Source organism: Trachypithecus francoisi, unplaced genomic scaffold (assembly GCF_009764315.1).
Source record: "Trachypithecus francoisi isolate TF-2019V2 unplaced genomic scaffold, Tfra_2.0 Contig00057_ERROPOS647011, whole genome shotgun sequence".
NCBI classification, from domain to species: Eukaryota; Metazoa; Chordata; class Mammalia; order Primates; family Cercopithecidae; genus Trachypithecus; species Trachypithecus francoisi.
The window spans coordinates 351909-367389 of record NW_022680466.1 but is presented as its reverse complement, the minus strand read 5'-3'; the positions used below and the strand labels follow the sequence as shown (position 1 = coordinate 367389).

The 15481-nt window shown below is 51.9% G+C and overlaps 1 protein-coding gene across 23 annotated transcripts in view; it reads right to left on the bottom strand.

Moving 5' to 3' along the window:
• Window positions 1-14606, bottom strand: part of MAPT (microtubule associated protein tau) — a 135680-nt gene extending 121074 nt beyond the window's left edge. For 14 of the 23 annotated variants that reach the window (XM_033218006.1, XM_033218334.1, XM_033218170.1 and 11 more), the window contains exon 1: window positions 14302-14435. The gene's annotated coding sequence lies outside the window, so the exon portion shown is untranslated. Of the gene's footprint in view, window positions 1-133; window positions 198-14301 lie in introns of those variants that run through there. The other 9 variants (XM_033218824.1, XM_033218988.1, XM_033219370.1 and 6 more) reach the window with 4 other exon arrangements.
• Between the last annotated feature and the right edge of the window lie 875 nt (window positions 14607-15481).

Here is a 15481-nt window from a genome sequence, read left to right as displayed (position 1 = left end):
CACTGTGACCCTTTTTCTTAACAGTAGAGGGCTGACTTTGTCTGCCTCGCTCAGGGAAACCGCCCCACTTTTAATTAAATTTCTCCCTGTAGACGCTGTCTGGGAAGCTGAATGTCATCTTCCCTGGGCTTACCCGCCAGGCTCCTCTCATCCACATCTTCCAGCCTCTAGCCACATGGACCCCTCCGGAAAGTGTGTGTGTTGGGGGTGTGTGTGTGTGAACATTTTCATGCTTGATGTGAGCCGGAAGAAAAATAAGCTTCTCTTTTTGATAAGTGTGGACCTGCCCACAGCACTAAATTTGGTTCTGCCGTCACCGGCGCCATGAAGCAGCAGCCTGGTTTAGAGGCTTGCCTTCAGTTTCAAATAATTTCTCCAGGTTCATGTTACATGTGACCCATTCACAGAGCCTGGAGGGCATGGCTTCTCCAGTCCTTAGCACTAGAGACGTAGCTTTTGGTTCCTGCACAACTAGCATAGCCAGTGGAACCAGATGGGGGATGCTCTGAGGTTGCAGAGGCAGGAATGCAAGCAGGGGAGAGCTTGGGCCTGGACAGAAGCATGATCTGGCTTCCCTCCCCAGCTGTGAAATCTCTGAGCCTCAGTTTGCTTCTCTGCAAAATGAGGATAATAATCCCCACCTTGTTGGGACTGAGGATTAACAAGGCAATGGTTTTAGTAGAATAATCCACTGCTGCTATTATTATCAGCATCTTCGTATAGCAAAACTCATTTGGACCAATGGGGAATGTGTTAAGTCGGTCTGAAGTAGGGCAAAGGAACAATTATAGAATGTTTTAAAGGAAATGTGGTTTTTATTATTTCCAAGTATATACAGTACTGGAACTGAGTAACTAGGAGATGGAGAACTGACTTGATTTAAATAAGGAGAGCTCATTTGACATCGCCTGTTTGATTTCTCAGCATCCACCTGTGTTAATCAAGAGGGTTTTGAGCTACATATGTGCCCAGCTCTGTGACTGGAGAAGGAAAGTCACGTAAGACACAGTCCTTGCCTTCATAAGACGTGCAACCTGTGGGCAGATGAGTCCTACACAGGAAGCGGGGGCCAGAGGGGAACTGTGAGCACTGAGGAGCGCGGCTCTGCCACAGGTAAGAGGAAACGCGCAGCCTCTGGACCTTGAGTGTCAAGGCTGGGGAAAGCTTCAGGGAGGATGGACACTGAGGAAGGTCAGGGCGATTTAAATATGGGGTAGGGCAGGGAGAGAGGGGCAAAGCTGCCATGGGTGAGCAAGGGGCAGAAAGAGCACGGCGTCTATGAAGGAGCCACAGGGCAGGCTGGCAGGAAGCGGGAGGTGGGACTGGGCAGGGAGGTGAGCCAAGGTGTGGGGACCCAGGCAGGCAGCTCGAGGCCAGCTTGGCTTAGCAGGTGATGCTCATGGCAGGACCACACTTGGAGAGGGCCAGGGCAGGTGATGGGGTTGCTCTGGGAAGAATTTGGCAATGGCATGCAAAACGGATTGGATATGAATTTTGGAACTGAAACAGGGAACAACTCATTGTTTCCATAAGGATCCGAGGGTGAGGTGATAAGGCCTAAAATCATGTTATCGCTGGTGAGAGTGTGACTGGAAAGAGAGGGGCAAACTGAGGCAATGCCTGCAAGAAACTGGTGGGTCTGTTCCAGGATGTGGAGGGGGAAGAGCTTAAGTCTCCATGGCTTGCCACATTGGGGACTGGAAGATGGCAAATTCCAGTGACTGAAGTGGACAGACCAGGTGGTAATGGGGGCAGCATTTTACTAAAATGCAAGGCTATGGGGCCACTGGACACCCAGGACTGGCACTCAAACCTGGCCACGCTGGAGAAAAGATGTGCCATTGTCAGGGTGGGGGTTACACATACACCCTGAAATGCCTCCCACCACCCACGCTCCGGAGAAACCTCCATTTACAGGGTGAAGGCAAACTGACTTCAGTCCCGCTCTGGCTCAATTCAAACTCCAGGTGCAAGCAGTTCAATAAACGAGTCTGCCGCGTGCCTTTGCCACCAAACAGTCATCAGAATATTACACCATCCAAGTCAACGCCTGGCTTTAATTTAATCACTCATGCCTTAATCAATTCCTGTCACATGCTAAATGCTGTGAGTGGTGGGGAGACGCTGCTCCTGGGCATAATTAGGATATGAGATTCTGCACCAAGTCCCTGTCTGGTTAGGAAGAAACTGAAAACTCCAGAAAAATGGAAAAGCTCCCAGGAAATTCCAGGTAACGGTCATGACTTGAGCCCAGAAGGAAGTCCCAGCCCTTCCCCAGAGAAGTCAGCACTGGCAGGGGCTGGAAATCACTTGAGGTCATGCTCAAGGCACCCCCACCCACTGTCTTGCATCCTGGTTTAGGTCTCCTTCCTTCTAAAGCAGGGGACAGACAAGATCAGTGCAGGCTGGTCTGTGGCCACCCATGCATCCCTCCTGGGCACGGACCTTGCTGGCTCAGTCCTCACCCCTAGGAACCAGCTGCACAGTCTGGCACTAAGGGAGCCAGGTGGCAGCAGCTATACTATTTCAGGTCAGGCTAAAGTCAGCCCACCAAAGACTTCAGATCAGCACCCGACTGCGGCTCCCGGGAGGCATCCCCTAGTCCTGCAGCACTTCTGAGAAGCTCAAAGAAATTCTCTTAAGTTGTTTTATTTCAGTTCTGACTATGAGAAGAGAGAGCACATTATCACCCATTCTGAGGGGGAAGACAGCAGAATCTCCGTTTCTCAGATGGAAATACGGGGGCATGGGAAATCTTCCTCTTGGCCAAAAACCTCTTAGTTGACAAATGAATTCAGGGCTTGGCAACCCTAAGCAGCCAGTGATAACAGGGGCCCACAAAATGAGGGAGTGGCTCGCTTCTGGAATTCAGTCTTGCTGGTAACAAATGATAAGCTATTTCTTAAAGTCTTTTTATTTTTATTTTTTTAACTTGGCCCAGATTGTCAGCTTATAACATGAATCCTACTGATGAAAACTTTTTTATTGCATTTCTCATCCGCCATCAAACATTGGTTCATGATTATTTATAGCACTTTAGTGACATTGAAATGGATTTATTTCAATTTATTCAGTCTTTATTAATACTCCACAGGGAACAGAGTGCAGCTACCGCTGGCCTTTTCTCAGGCACAGCTGAGATGCTAAGAAGGGAGGAACTTCACCACTAAAGGAAGAACTGAACCTGTTGGAGAGAAGCCCAGGAGGCAAGTTATCCCGATAGGATTATCCGGGAAAAATATTAAATAGGTTTTAAGAAGGTTCAGGTGAGTTTATGAATGATCACTCCTTTATTCAAGCGGATTTAGGGATGTTCTGCAAAATCCTCTGTTTCTAAGCTGGCCTCATGGAGAGTGGCAGCAGAGGCAGAGGCTGAGCCGCTGCACTGGGGATTGGGGCCAGTGTGGAATTTCCCCTGCTCACAGGGAAAAGACAAGACAGAAAATGGATGGTGGGAGGGCTGGTGACTCTTTCCAACGGCTATTCCTGATGTTTCCTGGCAGTGAGCAGCTATGAAAGGGACAGGTTCATATGCATCTACACCATGATTTTTGCTGTGCCCCAATGTTACAGGAGGTTATAGACAACAGTTTTATTTGCATATATAACCTTTGCTCGACTTATTAACATACGCTGATTTAAATTCTGATGCATTGTCAAGTAGAAAGCTGTTCAGGTTTTCAGCAAGCCCAATATAAAAAATCCAGGCATGCAACAAATAGGTAGTGAATATTCACATTTAAATACATGTAAATATAAATAGAATTAAAAAAAAAAATGTTTAGAGACAGGACCTTGCTGTGCCACCCAGGCTGGAGTGCTGTGGGATAATCATAGTTCACTGTAGCCTTGAACTCCGGGCTCAAGTGATCCTCTTGCTTCAGCCTCCCAAGTAGACAGGGTTACAGACGCATGCCATCATGCCCAGCTAATTTTTAGTTTTCTTTTGTAAAGACAGGGTCTTGCTTTGTTGCCCAGGCTAGTCTCAGACTCCTGGCTTCAAGCGATCCTCCCACAGTGCTGGGATTACAAGTGTGAGCCACCAAGCCTGATCTCATTTATATATATATAAAACCTTGGCCGGGCGCGGTGGCTCAAGCCTGTAATCCCAGCACTTTGGGAGGCTGAGACGGGCGGATCACGAGGTCAGGAGATCGAGACCATCCTGGCTAACATGATGAAACCCCGTCTCTACTAAAAAAATACAGAAAATTAGCCGGGCGAGGTGGCGGGCGCCTGTAGTCCCAGCTACTCGGGAGGCTGAGGCAGGAGAATGGCGTGAACCCGGGAGGCGGAGCTTGCAGTGAGCTGAGATCCGGCCACTGCACTCCAGCCTGGGCGACAGAGCAAGACTCTGTCTCAAAAAAAAAAAAAAAAAAAAAAAAAAAAACCAAAGCGATTCTTTTTTTTTTTTTTTTTTGAGATGAAATCTCACTCTGTTGCCCAGGATAGAGTGTGGTGGTGCGATCTCGGCTCACTGCAACCTCCGCCTCCTGGGTTCATGCCATTCTCCCACCTCAGCCTCCCGAGTAGCTGAGACTACAGGCGCCCGCCACCACACCTGGCTAATTTTTTTGTATTTTTAGTAGAGATGGGGTTTCACCGTGTTAGCCAGGATGTTCTCGATCTCCTAACCTTGTGATCCGCCCGCCTAAGCCTCCCAAAGTGCTGGGATTACAGGCGCGAGCCACTGTGCCCAGCCTGCCTGATGTTGCCGTGATTACCCAAGAAGTCTCTTTTTGAGGGATAGGCCATGGTAGAGGGATGAGGTAAGACAATAGTTTGGTGCCAGTGTTCAATTAAGAACAAGTGGAACAGGCACCCCTGCAATGACCTGCAAATCAATGGCAGAACTGGATCTGATCCAGGACAACTCTGTTGACACATGATTTAGAATGCTGGCTGCAATTCAGGAGGAGGAGCTGTCCTTTACGCTGGGGGAGGAGCACCATCCCACGGTTCCATGAATTGGTCCTTCCCAGCACTTTGTTCTTGGCATTCTATGGCGTCTGTAGATAACGTGACAAGCAATTATGGATCCAGGGGTCTTCTAATATCCTTGCTATCCCAGGGAGGAGGATACAAGGATGAAAGTGCATCCCTGGACTTTTTGTGGTACAACTGCAGACGTAGATCCCAAGACAACATCACCAGCCTTCTCAGTAAAACGGAAAACTGGGCCATAGGCTGGAAGGAAAACCAGCAGCTGGGACCAGAGATAATTATGTCCCTCTTCTCTTTGATGCCTGGATTTAGCAGTAGGGTGGACGAGGCCAAAGGAGAGGAATGTATGAAACATTATTATCAATGGTTTCAGATTTAATTCTCACTTGCTGATTTAAAACTGTTTTTAGTGTTGGACTCAGGGGAGTTAATATAAGAAAGGGAATTTAAACTTATTTTCAGTCTGATGGGGAGGATTTTGTAGTGCCCTCTTAAGTTGGGATTCTATGTGAATGACTTCAAAGTGCTGTGCTAGTCCTGGCAGACAGACAGAAGACAGGCGGGGAGGACGCCCACCTTTTACTTATTTAAAAGTTTCCCCAGTAGGTGTTCTTCTGATACCCTGTACGAATAAGACATGAAGGTCTGTAAACATGCAAGGCTGGGGTCCACACAGCCTGATCTGCAGTTAGGATTGCCTCCTATCACAACCCAGCACTTCCTAAAGGTCATCTGTCACCATTCAAAATCTTCTACGTACACCAGACTTGCTATAATAATCACATACCCTAACTAAGGTGCAAGCTGGCCAGGCGCGGTGGCTCACGCCTGTAATCCCAGCACTCTGGGAGGCCGAGGTGGGTGGATCACCTGGGTCAGAAGTTCGGGACCAGCCTGGCCAACATGGCATAACCCCATCTCTACAAAAACACAAAAATCAAACGAGCATTATGGTGTGTACTCGTAGTCCTGGCTACTGGGGAGGCTGAGGCAGAATTGCTTGAACCCAGGAGGTGAAGGTTGCAGTGAGCCGAGATCGCACCACTGCACTCGAGCCTGGGCGACACAGTGAGACTCTGTCTCAATAAATAAATAAATAAATAAATAAATAAATAAATAAAGTGCAAGCTGAGGGAGTGCAAGTGCAGAGGGAAAGATAAGCTCTTCAAATCATTCAATGATTTTAAGAAAATTTAGTTGAATGTTTTGGAAAGGCTTCATAAAGGTGAGTAATATTTACTATCAAACGGGATGGTAAAAACCATGGGAAAAAAAAAAAAAGTAAAATCCCTGAGGGATTCTGCATTCCGATGACTCCACAATATAAACCCAAAATCCAAACTGAAATCGGAAGACCCAGACAGTGCATTGTTATTATTATTATTATTATTTTTTTTTTTTGAGGCGGAGTCTCGCTCTGTCGCCCGGACTGGAGTGCAGTGGCCAGATCTCAGCTCACTGCAAGCTCCGCCTCCCGGGTTCACGCCATTCTCCTGCCTCAGCCTCCCGAGTAGCTGGGACTACAGGCGCCCGCCACCTCGCCCGGCTAGTTTTTGTATTTTTAGTAGAGACGGGGTTTCACCGTGTTAGCCAGGATGGTCTCGATCTCCTGACCTCGTGATCTGCCCGTCTCAGCCTCCCAAAGTGCTGGGATTACAGGCTTGAGCCACCGCGCCCGGTGACAGTGCATTATTAATGTGGCATAGGCAAGAGAGACAAGAAATTTCAACTGGCTGATCCAGACACCAAGAGAAGACCTGGGCCCTGTGTCAAAAGATGGATGAACGAATTTACATTTATATAGTTTCAGTTAAAGTAAAATCTTGAAAATCTATGTGTATCATTTGCATTATTTTCTGATGTAATGACTTTTTAAAACTGATATATTGCTACTCAGTCTTGATTTAAGGGATAAGAAGGCTTCTTAGGCCTAATTTATTAATTCATAAATGACTACACTTATTGGATACATGGAATTCCTAAGATTCAGTACACCACAAGTTTGTTTTATTTAACCCTTTTCTAGTCTACTCTCAACTGACCACCCTGAAACCTGTTTGCCAGTTTACCAACGTCAGCACTCTGTTGAATTACTTCATTTGTAAAATCTCTTCTTCACCTCCTTCGCCTTCCCTGACTGCTATTACTTTCTCGATCAGCCCTCACTTTTTATTCAACAAGTAAACTGGAAAGATCTCTGAACCCAATGTACTAAGCCAGGTCACCCTTCCCGGGATGACTGGAGGGAGGGCAGGTCGGTTTGGGCTGGTGGAGAGCATGCAGTTTATTCCTGGCATGGAGTGGATTTCAGGAAGAATATGAAGCAGGGACAGCAGATGACAAATCTCCGCTTGCCTGTGGCAAGAGTTCTGTGTGTACATTTAAACATGGGTGTGTGCAATTTTCAGAGGATCCACTTCTGCCCAAACAAAGTTTGGCTGCAGGGGAGCTGGGCAGTTACCCACTTTTCCTATCTTGATCCCTACTCAGTGTAACAATTTATCTGTACAACTGATTCCATCACCAGGATCTTTAGACCCCTCTGCTCATTCAGCCAATCACAAGCACTTATCCATAGGACACTGCCAATGATGTGATTTACTGAGCAGTTACTATGTGTCGGGCCCTGGTAAGTACCAAGTTAGCTTGTTTGAACCCCATGGCAACCCGTGAGACAGGTACCATCATACTCCAAGTTACAGATGACAAAAAACTCTCCAAACAGCTAAACAACATGGCTTAGGTCCCACAGTGAGCAGGGAGCTGGGACTTCTGTCCAGGAGGCCCAATCAGAGCCTGCCTCCTTAACCATTAGGCCAAACTGCCTCCACGTGCAGGACACTGCCCTGCACTGGGGACCTGGGGGAGGGGTAACAGTGTCTGCCCTTGAGCTGCTCCCAAAACTTCCTTGAATAGCCTTGGCACAAAATGCATTTCTTGGGGACTTGCTGACATGGTGTTTGGATTTTTATCAGGTCCCTGATTGGGCTCAGCATGGAGCCTGATGAAATATGAAAAAAGCAAAGAAAATTAAGGGAATATACCTGGAAATTGTTCCAGTTTGTATTTTGCTGAAGCCTATTCTATCTGCATGCTTACAGAAAGTTTCCTAACCGGAGAACCCAGAAAGCTCAAAACCTGTCCTGGGCCAGCCTCAAACTCCTCCTCACACTCAGGTGGGAGCCATCTGGGCAGTCAGGGAACCTGGCAGAGGTGGCAGGAGCATGGCACCTGGAGACAGGAAAGGAATTCTTGGACAGCAACCTCTTTGGCAAGGCAATAGGGGCGAGACAGAGGATTCTCAGGTAGCCCCAAGGCACCATAGTATAATGGAATATTTATTGCAAAGCCTGGGCCCCAGGAAGTGAGAAAAGCCTCCCGGGCCCATCTTTGCCAAGGGATTCTTACATGAGGACTTGCCTATACCCACCCAACTCAACCCACACCCACAATCTCAGAGCTGGCCTCATCAGTGGGCACCAACGCTTTTACCTTGCCGAGGTATAGAACCTAAGCTGGGCATCTGATGTCCCTAAACCTCAGAGACTTGACCTTGGCCACACTGAATCTACATCTTGATCCCCCAGTCTTGATTTCCAGCCTTCCCTGGGTCAATCAAACTAGCTGCCCCTTCATCTGGCAGATCAGTCCAGAAACCCTGCATTAGGGAGTAGAGGTTTAAGGACCTTGGGAAGAGATATTTGCTCTTTGTTTTATAAACAGAGCACCAAGGTAGAGTGAAATGCCTTGCTCTCTGTGTCAGAGCCAGATAAGAAATTGAGAGCTTTAAACTCCATATCTCCCTAAACTTATTCTGGGTCACGCTCCAATTACAGACTCTTGTAAAAGTTCATTTGTGAGACAGTAGTTTTAGAATCAATATTCTACTGGGTCCATGTTATAGATCATATTTGGGTTCCCAGACTAGTCCACAATGGCCAAGTAAACCCACGTGTGGCTGAGAGGGGAGGGAGCTAGTGTCAGGCATCCAGCTCCACCACCCACTGGCTCTGTGACCTTTAGCAAGTTGCTAACCCTCTCTGTGCTTCAGTTTCCCCATCACAGAGACAATAACAGCACCTGCTACATAGGGGAATTGTTGTGAGGATTAAATGAGATAATCTGAGACAAGCACTTAGACCAGGGCTCCTAGAAGACAATCAATGAATGTAATTAAGGTAGCAATGCCAGTGTCAGCCCCAGCAATGGTAACATTGGGGCTGGGTCATATTTTGATGTAGGAGACTGTCCTGTGCCATGTAGGATGTTTAGCAGCATCCCTGGCCTCTATCTACGAGATGTCAGTAGCACCCTCCTCGAGTTGTGAAAATGAAAACATCTCTCTAGACATCTCAGTGGCCCCCAGTTGAGAAGCATGCTTTTACAGGAAAACAGCTGAGTCCCTGCTGGAACATGAGGGCTCCTCTCTCTGCTGCAGCCCAGCTGATGAGGCTGCGGTCTTCTCTCCCCGTCACCTGCTGAGGTGCCCCCCAAACGCCAGCTCCCTGCCACTAGTGGAAGCACCTAACTCCTAGGCATGGCAAGTTAGGAATGGCAGGGGGGTGTTTCTGGGAGTGTGAAGGGGCTTTGGGGGTCTCTCAATGCGGTGATGAGGAAAGTGGTGGCAGAGGAAGGAGCAGAGTCAAATGTGGTTTCCCACCCGCTTCCTACTAACCTACTGCACCAGGTATCAAAAGGTGCCAGGGCAGGGTCTTCCTTCCCTAGGGTAGAGGGTGGTCTCTCTCCTTTCCTCTCATCTTCACCTCTGGCCAATAAGAGGGAAGTGGGCCATGGGGACCAGGCTATGGGAGTGCTGCAGTGGGGAGGGGGAGGGGGCAGGAGGAGGTGGCCCAAGAGCACAGACAGCTGTCTGAGCATCACTGGGACACAGGGCTGGGATAGACTGAACTGGGTTTGTCCCCAAACCTTCCTTCTGCCGTGACCATAAATAAAGCCCCCCATTCTGTTTCTCTTAACCTGTGTTTCCCCATTTATCCTTCATGGATAAAATCCATTTGGTATGGACCGGATACCTCTTGTATGTCTAGCACTGTATTAGGCCCCTATGGTTGTTTTTATTTGTTTTTGAGTGAGTCTTTTTTTTTTTTTTTTTTTTTTGAGACGGAGTCTCGCTCTTTCACCCAGGCTGGAGTGCAGTGGCCGGATCTCAGCTCACTGCAAGCTCCGCCTCCCGGGTTCAGGCCATTCTCCTGCCTCAGCCTCCCGAGTAGCTGGGACTACAGGCGCCGCCATCTCGCCCGGCTAATTTTTTGTATTTTTTTAGTAGAGACGGGGTTTCACCCTGTTAGCCAGGATGGTCTCGACCTCCTGACCTCATGATCCGCCCGTCTCGGCCTCCCAAAGTGCTGGGATTACAGGCTTGAGCCACCGCGCCCGGCGAGTGAGTGTTTTTCAAGGAGGGAGTAAGGAAGATGCTAAATAAATACATCAATAGAAGGCAAAGTCCAGTTGGAAAATTATAACATGTCCAATTGGAAAAATAACATGTGTTTGTACATATAGCCACAGAGCCACTGAAGCCACACACATAAATGCTGAGGGAAAGTGGAATAAAACACAATTTCTTAAAATTTTCAACAAATGGACTGTATCAACGGATGTTAAAAAGGCAGAAGGAAAACCACAATCTTATCACATCTTCAGGCTGGCACTGACCTCCAAGGGCATGAGGGTCAAAGGGCCCGTTTAATAGAAAGGCCTCTTTTTCCAACCGGAATAAATCTAACCTTTCCTCAATCAAACCAATTCTAAGTTTTCTAGCAATTTATGGGCAGTATCCATTTCTTTTGTTCCTCTCGGAGGAGCAGTGCCTGATATTAGAAACCACTTAAAAGCCACGCCCTTCCAGCAGGAACAGTCAAAGACTGTCACTCATCCAAAAACCAGCAAAGCCAACAAGCCCCTTCCCCAAATCGTCTAAAGGTGAACCCAAGCGCCAAGCCAGGTTATTGCTGTATAAATATCTGTTAGGGAGGCAAACTTGGCCAAGGAATGGATGAGCTTCAAGGGTCACTCCAGACCTGCCTAGCGGGGGTGGGGCGGACACACTTATCTGTTTATCCACTTATTTATTTATGTAGAGGGAGGATTTGGAGATGGAAAATATATAGTAAATATAAGCAGCCATCACAAAACACAAAATGACACCCCAGAATCAACCGCGGTAGGACAGACATTTCCCTGTCTCCTGTAGGATGGGTCAGTTAAGGGGGTGGGGGGGATCAGATAGAACTCAAATTGGTCCCGCTGAGCCTGGAACCTGAGCGCGCAGAGGGGTGAGCTGGGCAGTCGCTGTCTGAGCCCCCATCATCCCTTCCAACCCGGACCATTCTGAGACGGAGGTTTGGAGTTACAGGTGTGTGAGCGCCAGAGGGTGAGAGCGGTCGCTGGGAATGTAAGAGCTCCTGCCTGCTGGGGATGGGGAGGAGTCGTCAATGGCCCCGGGATCCATGCCCAGACATTTCCAGAGGCAAGCACCCCACCGTCATCCGCGCAAAAGCTGCATCCCTCGAGATCCTGGAGCGAAGCCATCTCCTTAAAGCACGCACAGAGTCAGGATGGAGTTTCCTAATTGTCGCACGAAGGACCGTCCCCCTGAGGTTTCTCCATTAACAGCGCCCCCCTCCCTCCCCGGCCTTGCCCACCGCAGTGGCCCAACCAAAGCGCCAACACATTTCAAAATGGAGCGAAATCACAGAAGCGCGGATTGTGCTTTGTTCCCAGCATTGGGCTAAATGCGCTCATCCCCACCGGGCTCCCTTTCCTCCAACGGCAGGAGGTGACATCTCTGCTCCAGATGGCAATAGGCAGGCTTGGCCGCGGGCTCCCCTTTTCCAGGGCCGTCCCGAGACCCTCGCTCCATCTGGAACGGGAATCCCGAGCCCAGCTCTGTCTGGGGGCGAGGGAGGAGAGAAGATGCTTGAACTGACCCCTGAGCCGCTCTGCAACCCCTCGCGGTCAGCCATGCTGGGAGCCTCACAGCACCCAGGCTCCAGCCCTCGACGCCACCATCGAGGAGGGTCAGCCTGGTCCCGGGCAGGCTCTAGTTCCCCAGCCAAGCCACTCCCCGGAAATTCAGATCAACCTGGGCAGCCCGCGTGGAGGATTCAGCTCCTAGATGCTCGTTGGTCTCAGAAGTGCGCCCCCCCGCACCAGTTTTCAGCGATAGAATTAACCAGAAAACGACGCATACCAGGTTCATCACAGGAGGGCGAGGCTCGGATGCGCTGGCCAGGAGTTCTCCCTGCCGCCCCAGACTCGGTTTTGGGGGTGCGGTGAACTTGGATACAGGTGAAATCCCGCATTTACAATAAATAAATTAATCAGTACAGACATAATATTAATAAAAATACACCCAAGGGCCGCCTATCTGCGGCCGCCAGGGGCCAATTAGAGCCTCAGGTGCAGGGGTTGGGGGCTTCCTCCCGTGTCCTCCAGGAGGCCAACAGGACGCGGCCCCGCCTACCCCAGGGTCCCCAATCTCCCCAGGGAAGGGGTGGGGCCAGCCCCAAGGTCCCCTCTCCGGACACCTGTGGATCCCATGGCAATTCCCCCTCTGCGCCCCCTCCAGTAGGCTCAGAAAGATGGGTGTGGCCGCAGCACCAGTAACCTTATGTTCCCTCCTCACATTCTCCCGCCAGGCGAAGCAACAGGGCGTAAAGCTGGAGAGGCCCCACTGGGGCTCCCTACCCATCCCCGAATGGGTAGCCAGCGTCCCTCATTGGGCAACCTGGTGTAGCTTGGCCCTCAGGACACTCGGGGTGTAGGGAGGGGCGTAATCCCTCTGCCGCCCCCCGCAGCGCGCACGGAGACTGGAATCCTATCCCTTCAGAAGCTTCCTGGCGCCCGCAGACTCCGAGACGAGGCTGCGCGCGGTCACGTCCGTTCCATGTGTGCCGGGGGTCGCGGGGCTGACTGGGGTTCATCGACTCCAGCAAGCCTCGAGATCCAACAATGGATTCGGAAATGAGGAGCGAAAAAGGAAAGAGGTGCGTGGGGGTAGGGGGAAGGTTGGCTAAACACCCTCAGAATAAAAGCCAGAAAATAGGGCTGGGAGCACAGATCACGTAACCTCTACAGACAAAGCAAAGAGCCCCCGAAGAAGATGCTGGGTGAACGCCCCCAACGCTGACGCCCACAGCAGCAAAACGCCAAGATTTCAGCGCCGACTGTCCCCCTCCCTTTAATGCCAGGCCCCGCCCTGTCCTACGAAGCCCGGCCACCCGGTTTGGCATGGCACCGTAAAGACGTGACACGCCGAAAAAAGATGGCACCTCGCGTTCCGAGGGGGAAAAAAAGGGGGGTGGCGGGGGCGGGAGTGGGAGGAGGCACAGCCTATCCTCCCCCTCCTCGCCCACCAGGGTCCACACCCACTGCCGCAGTGAGGGGCGAGCCCTGCGCGCCAGCCCCGCGCCTCCGGCAGGGAGCGCACACGCCGGGCGCCCTGCGCGCGGAGCGCTGAGAAAGAAACCCGCCCCGAGATGCACCTGCAGCCCCGCGCCAGTCAGTGCATGGCTGCGGCTGTGCCTGCCCGCGAGCGGGGACCGGCGGCCGCCGACTCCGTCCACATCTCCAGGCCAGGTGACCCCTGCCTTTGCGAGCGTGCACACTGGGATCCTCGCACTGTTCTCAGGCACGGCGCTGCTCGCGTCTCTGTGCCAGGCGTGCGCAGGGGGAAGGGCAACTAAAGTGACAGCGCCTGGACCCCTCCCCATCTCCTCGATTCCTCCCAGCCCCCAAATGTCCCCTACGGGTTTCTGAAGGAGGAAAAGGGGAGGGGGCCGGCCCCCGCCTAAAATCAGGTGCAGTGAAGGCCCTGTCGGAATCACTGCTCGGGAGGTGTAGGGAGGGGCGTGCAGGGAGTCATCTTTTCTAGAACCCGATCCGCATCTTCCTTAGGGCTGATGGCGAACAGCGGCAGGGAAAGCGGATTTCAGGTTCGGTTTCGGGGGTCGTTATCGGACCCCTCCCCCCCACGCACGCCCATTGCGGCAAAAGACTGCGGTCGAGAGTGAAGGACAGCCCCCTCCCCCAAGTCACCGCCGCCGCGCCCCACCCTGCCGGCACAGCCTCCACCTGGGGTCGGCGCGAAGCGGGTGAAGACCTCCAGCACACACACGCGCGCACTCAGGCGTGCGTGCATCCCTTGCTCACGTCCCTTTCCAGGCCGCCCTGGCCCCAGCCCCTGAGCAGGGGAGGCAAAGAGGGGCCCTGCGGTCGCTCCGACCGTTGCCCGGCGCACGAAGCCCCAGTCTGTGGAGGGGGAGGGCGAGGGGCGGCGGCGCAGGGGAGCACAGGGGCGGACGGCGAGGCAGATTTCGGAGCCGCGGCGCTTACCTGATAGTCGACAGAGGCGAGGACGGGAGAGGACAGCGGAGGAGGAGAAGGTGGCTGTGGTGGCGGCGGCAGAAGGTGGGCGGTGGCAGCGGCGCTGCTGTTGGTGCCGGAGCTGGTGGGTGGCGGTGACTGCGAGGGCGCGCGCCGGCGAAGAGGGCGCGTTCCCGAGGCCGGCGGGCGGCGCAGGCGCGAGCAGCGGGAGCGCGAGCCTCCCCAGGGGAGGGGGCGGGCAGCGCGGCCTCCGCGGGAGCCTTCTCCTCCGGCCACCAGTGGGCGCGCGCGAGCGCCCTGCCGCTCGGCTGTCCGGCGCCTCCCGGCTGGTTCCTCTCGGCGCTGCCCTTTCCCGGTGCCCCTCCCCCTACGCCTCAGGCCGCGGCGCTGACCGCAGCGCGCACGCGCGTTCGTGGCGCACGCGCACTCTCCGCGTCCCATAGCTGCAGCCTTTGTCTGGTTGGAGGGGTGGGTGTCTTCTTTCGGGCCCTGCGGGGTCGGGGCAAGGCCAGTGACTCCGCCAGTGGGTCCCCTGCCACTTTCCTTTCAGTCAGCCTGGTGCGGTGTCCTCTCCTGGAGAGGTCCTGAGCGACCTTCCACGTGGCCGGCTCCCCAGTCCGTCCACCCCGACCCTCCGAGTCCCAAAAAGGCCCCCCTGGCTAAGGTCGCTTTTCCCCAGGCTGCTTCCTTTCTCCTTGCTTTTTTCCCACCTGTTTTGTTTCTGACCAAGGTGAATCCTTTCCTTAACAAATTCACTTAAAGCAAGCTAACTCAGTTACAATACCGTGACGCTAGAAAAAAAATCTTAAATTAGACGAAATTAAAATAGTGCCTAACACATCGCAGAACATTTGCACACACACAGTTATTTGTATCACGTCTTTTGAAACATCTTTATATGCTGTAAGTAGAGTTTGAAGTCTGAATGTTTAAGGGCCAGCTGGAGATTGTCCCCTGGAAGAGGCACCTCAGCCTGAAACTGACCAGTGGTCTTCATTCTACTGGTCACCCAGGCCCCAAGCTTCGGCCTTAGCTTGGATTTTTCATTTCCCCAACATCAAATTTAAGCCCTGGCAGTGGGAGGATTTCTATGTATGGGGGTTTAGGGCAGCCGTCTCCTCCTAGGGAGATGGGAAGTTGTCTTGAAGCTCCAATTTGCATAGTTCTTACATTATTTTTAAAAAACCAA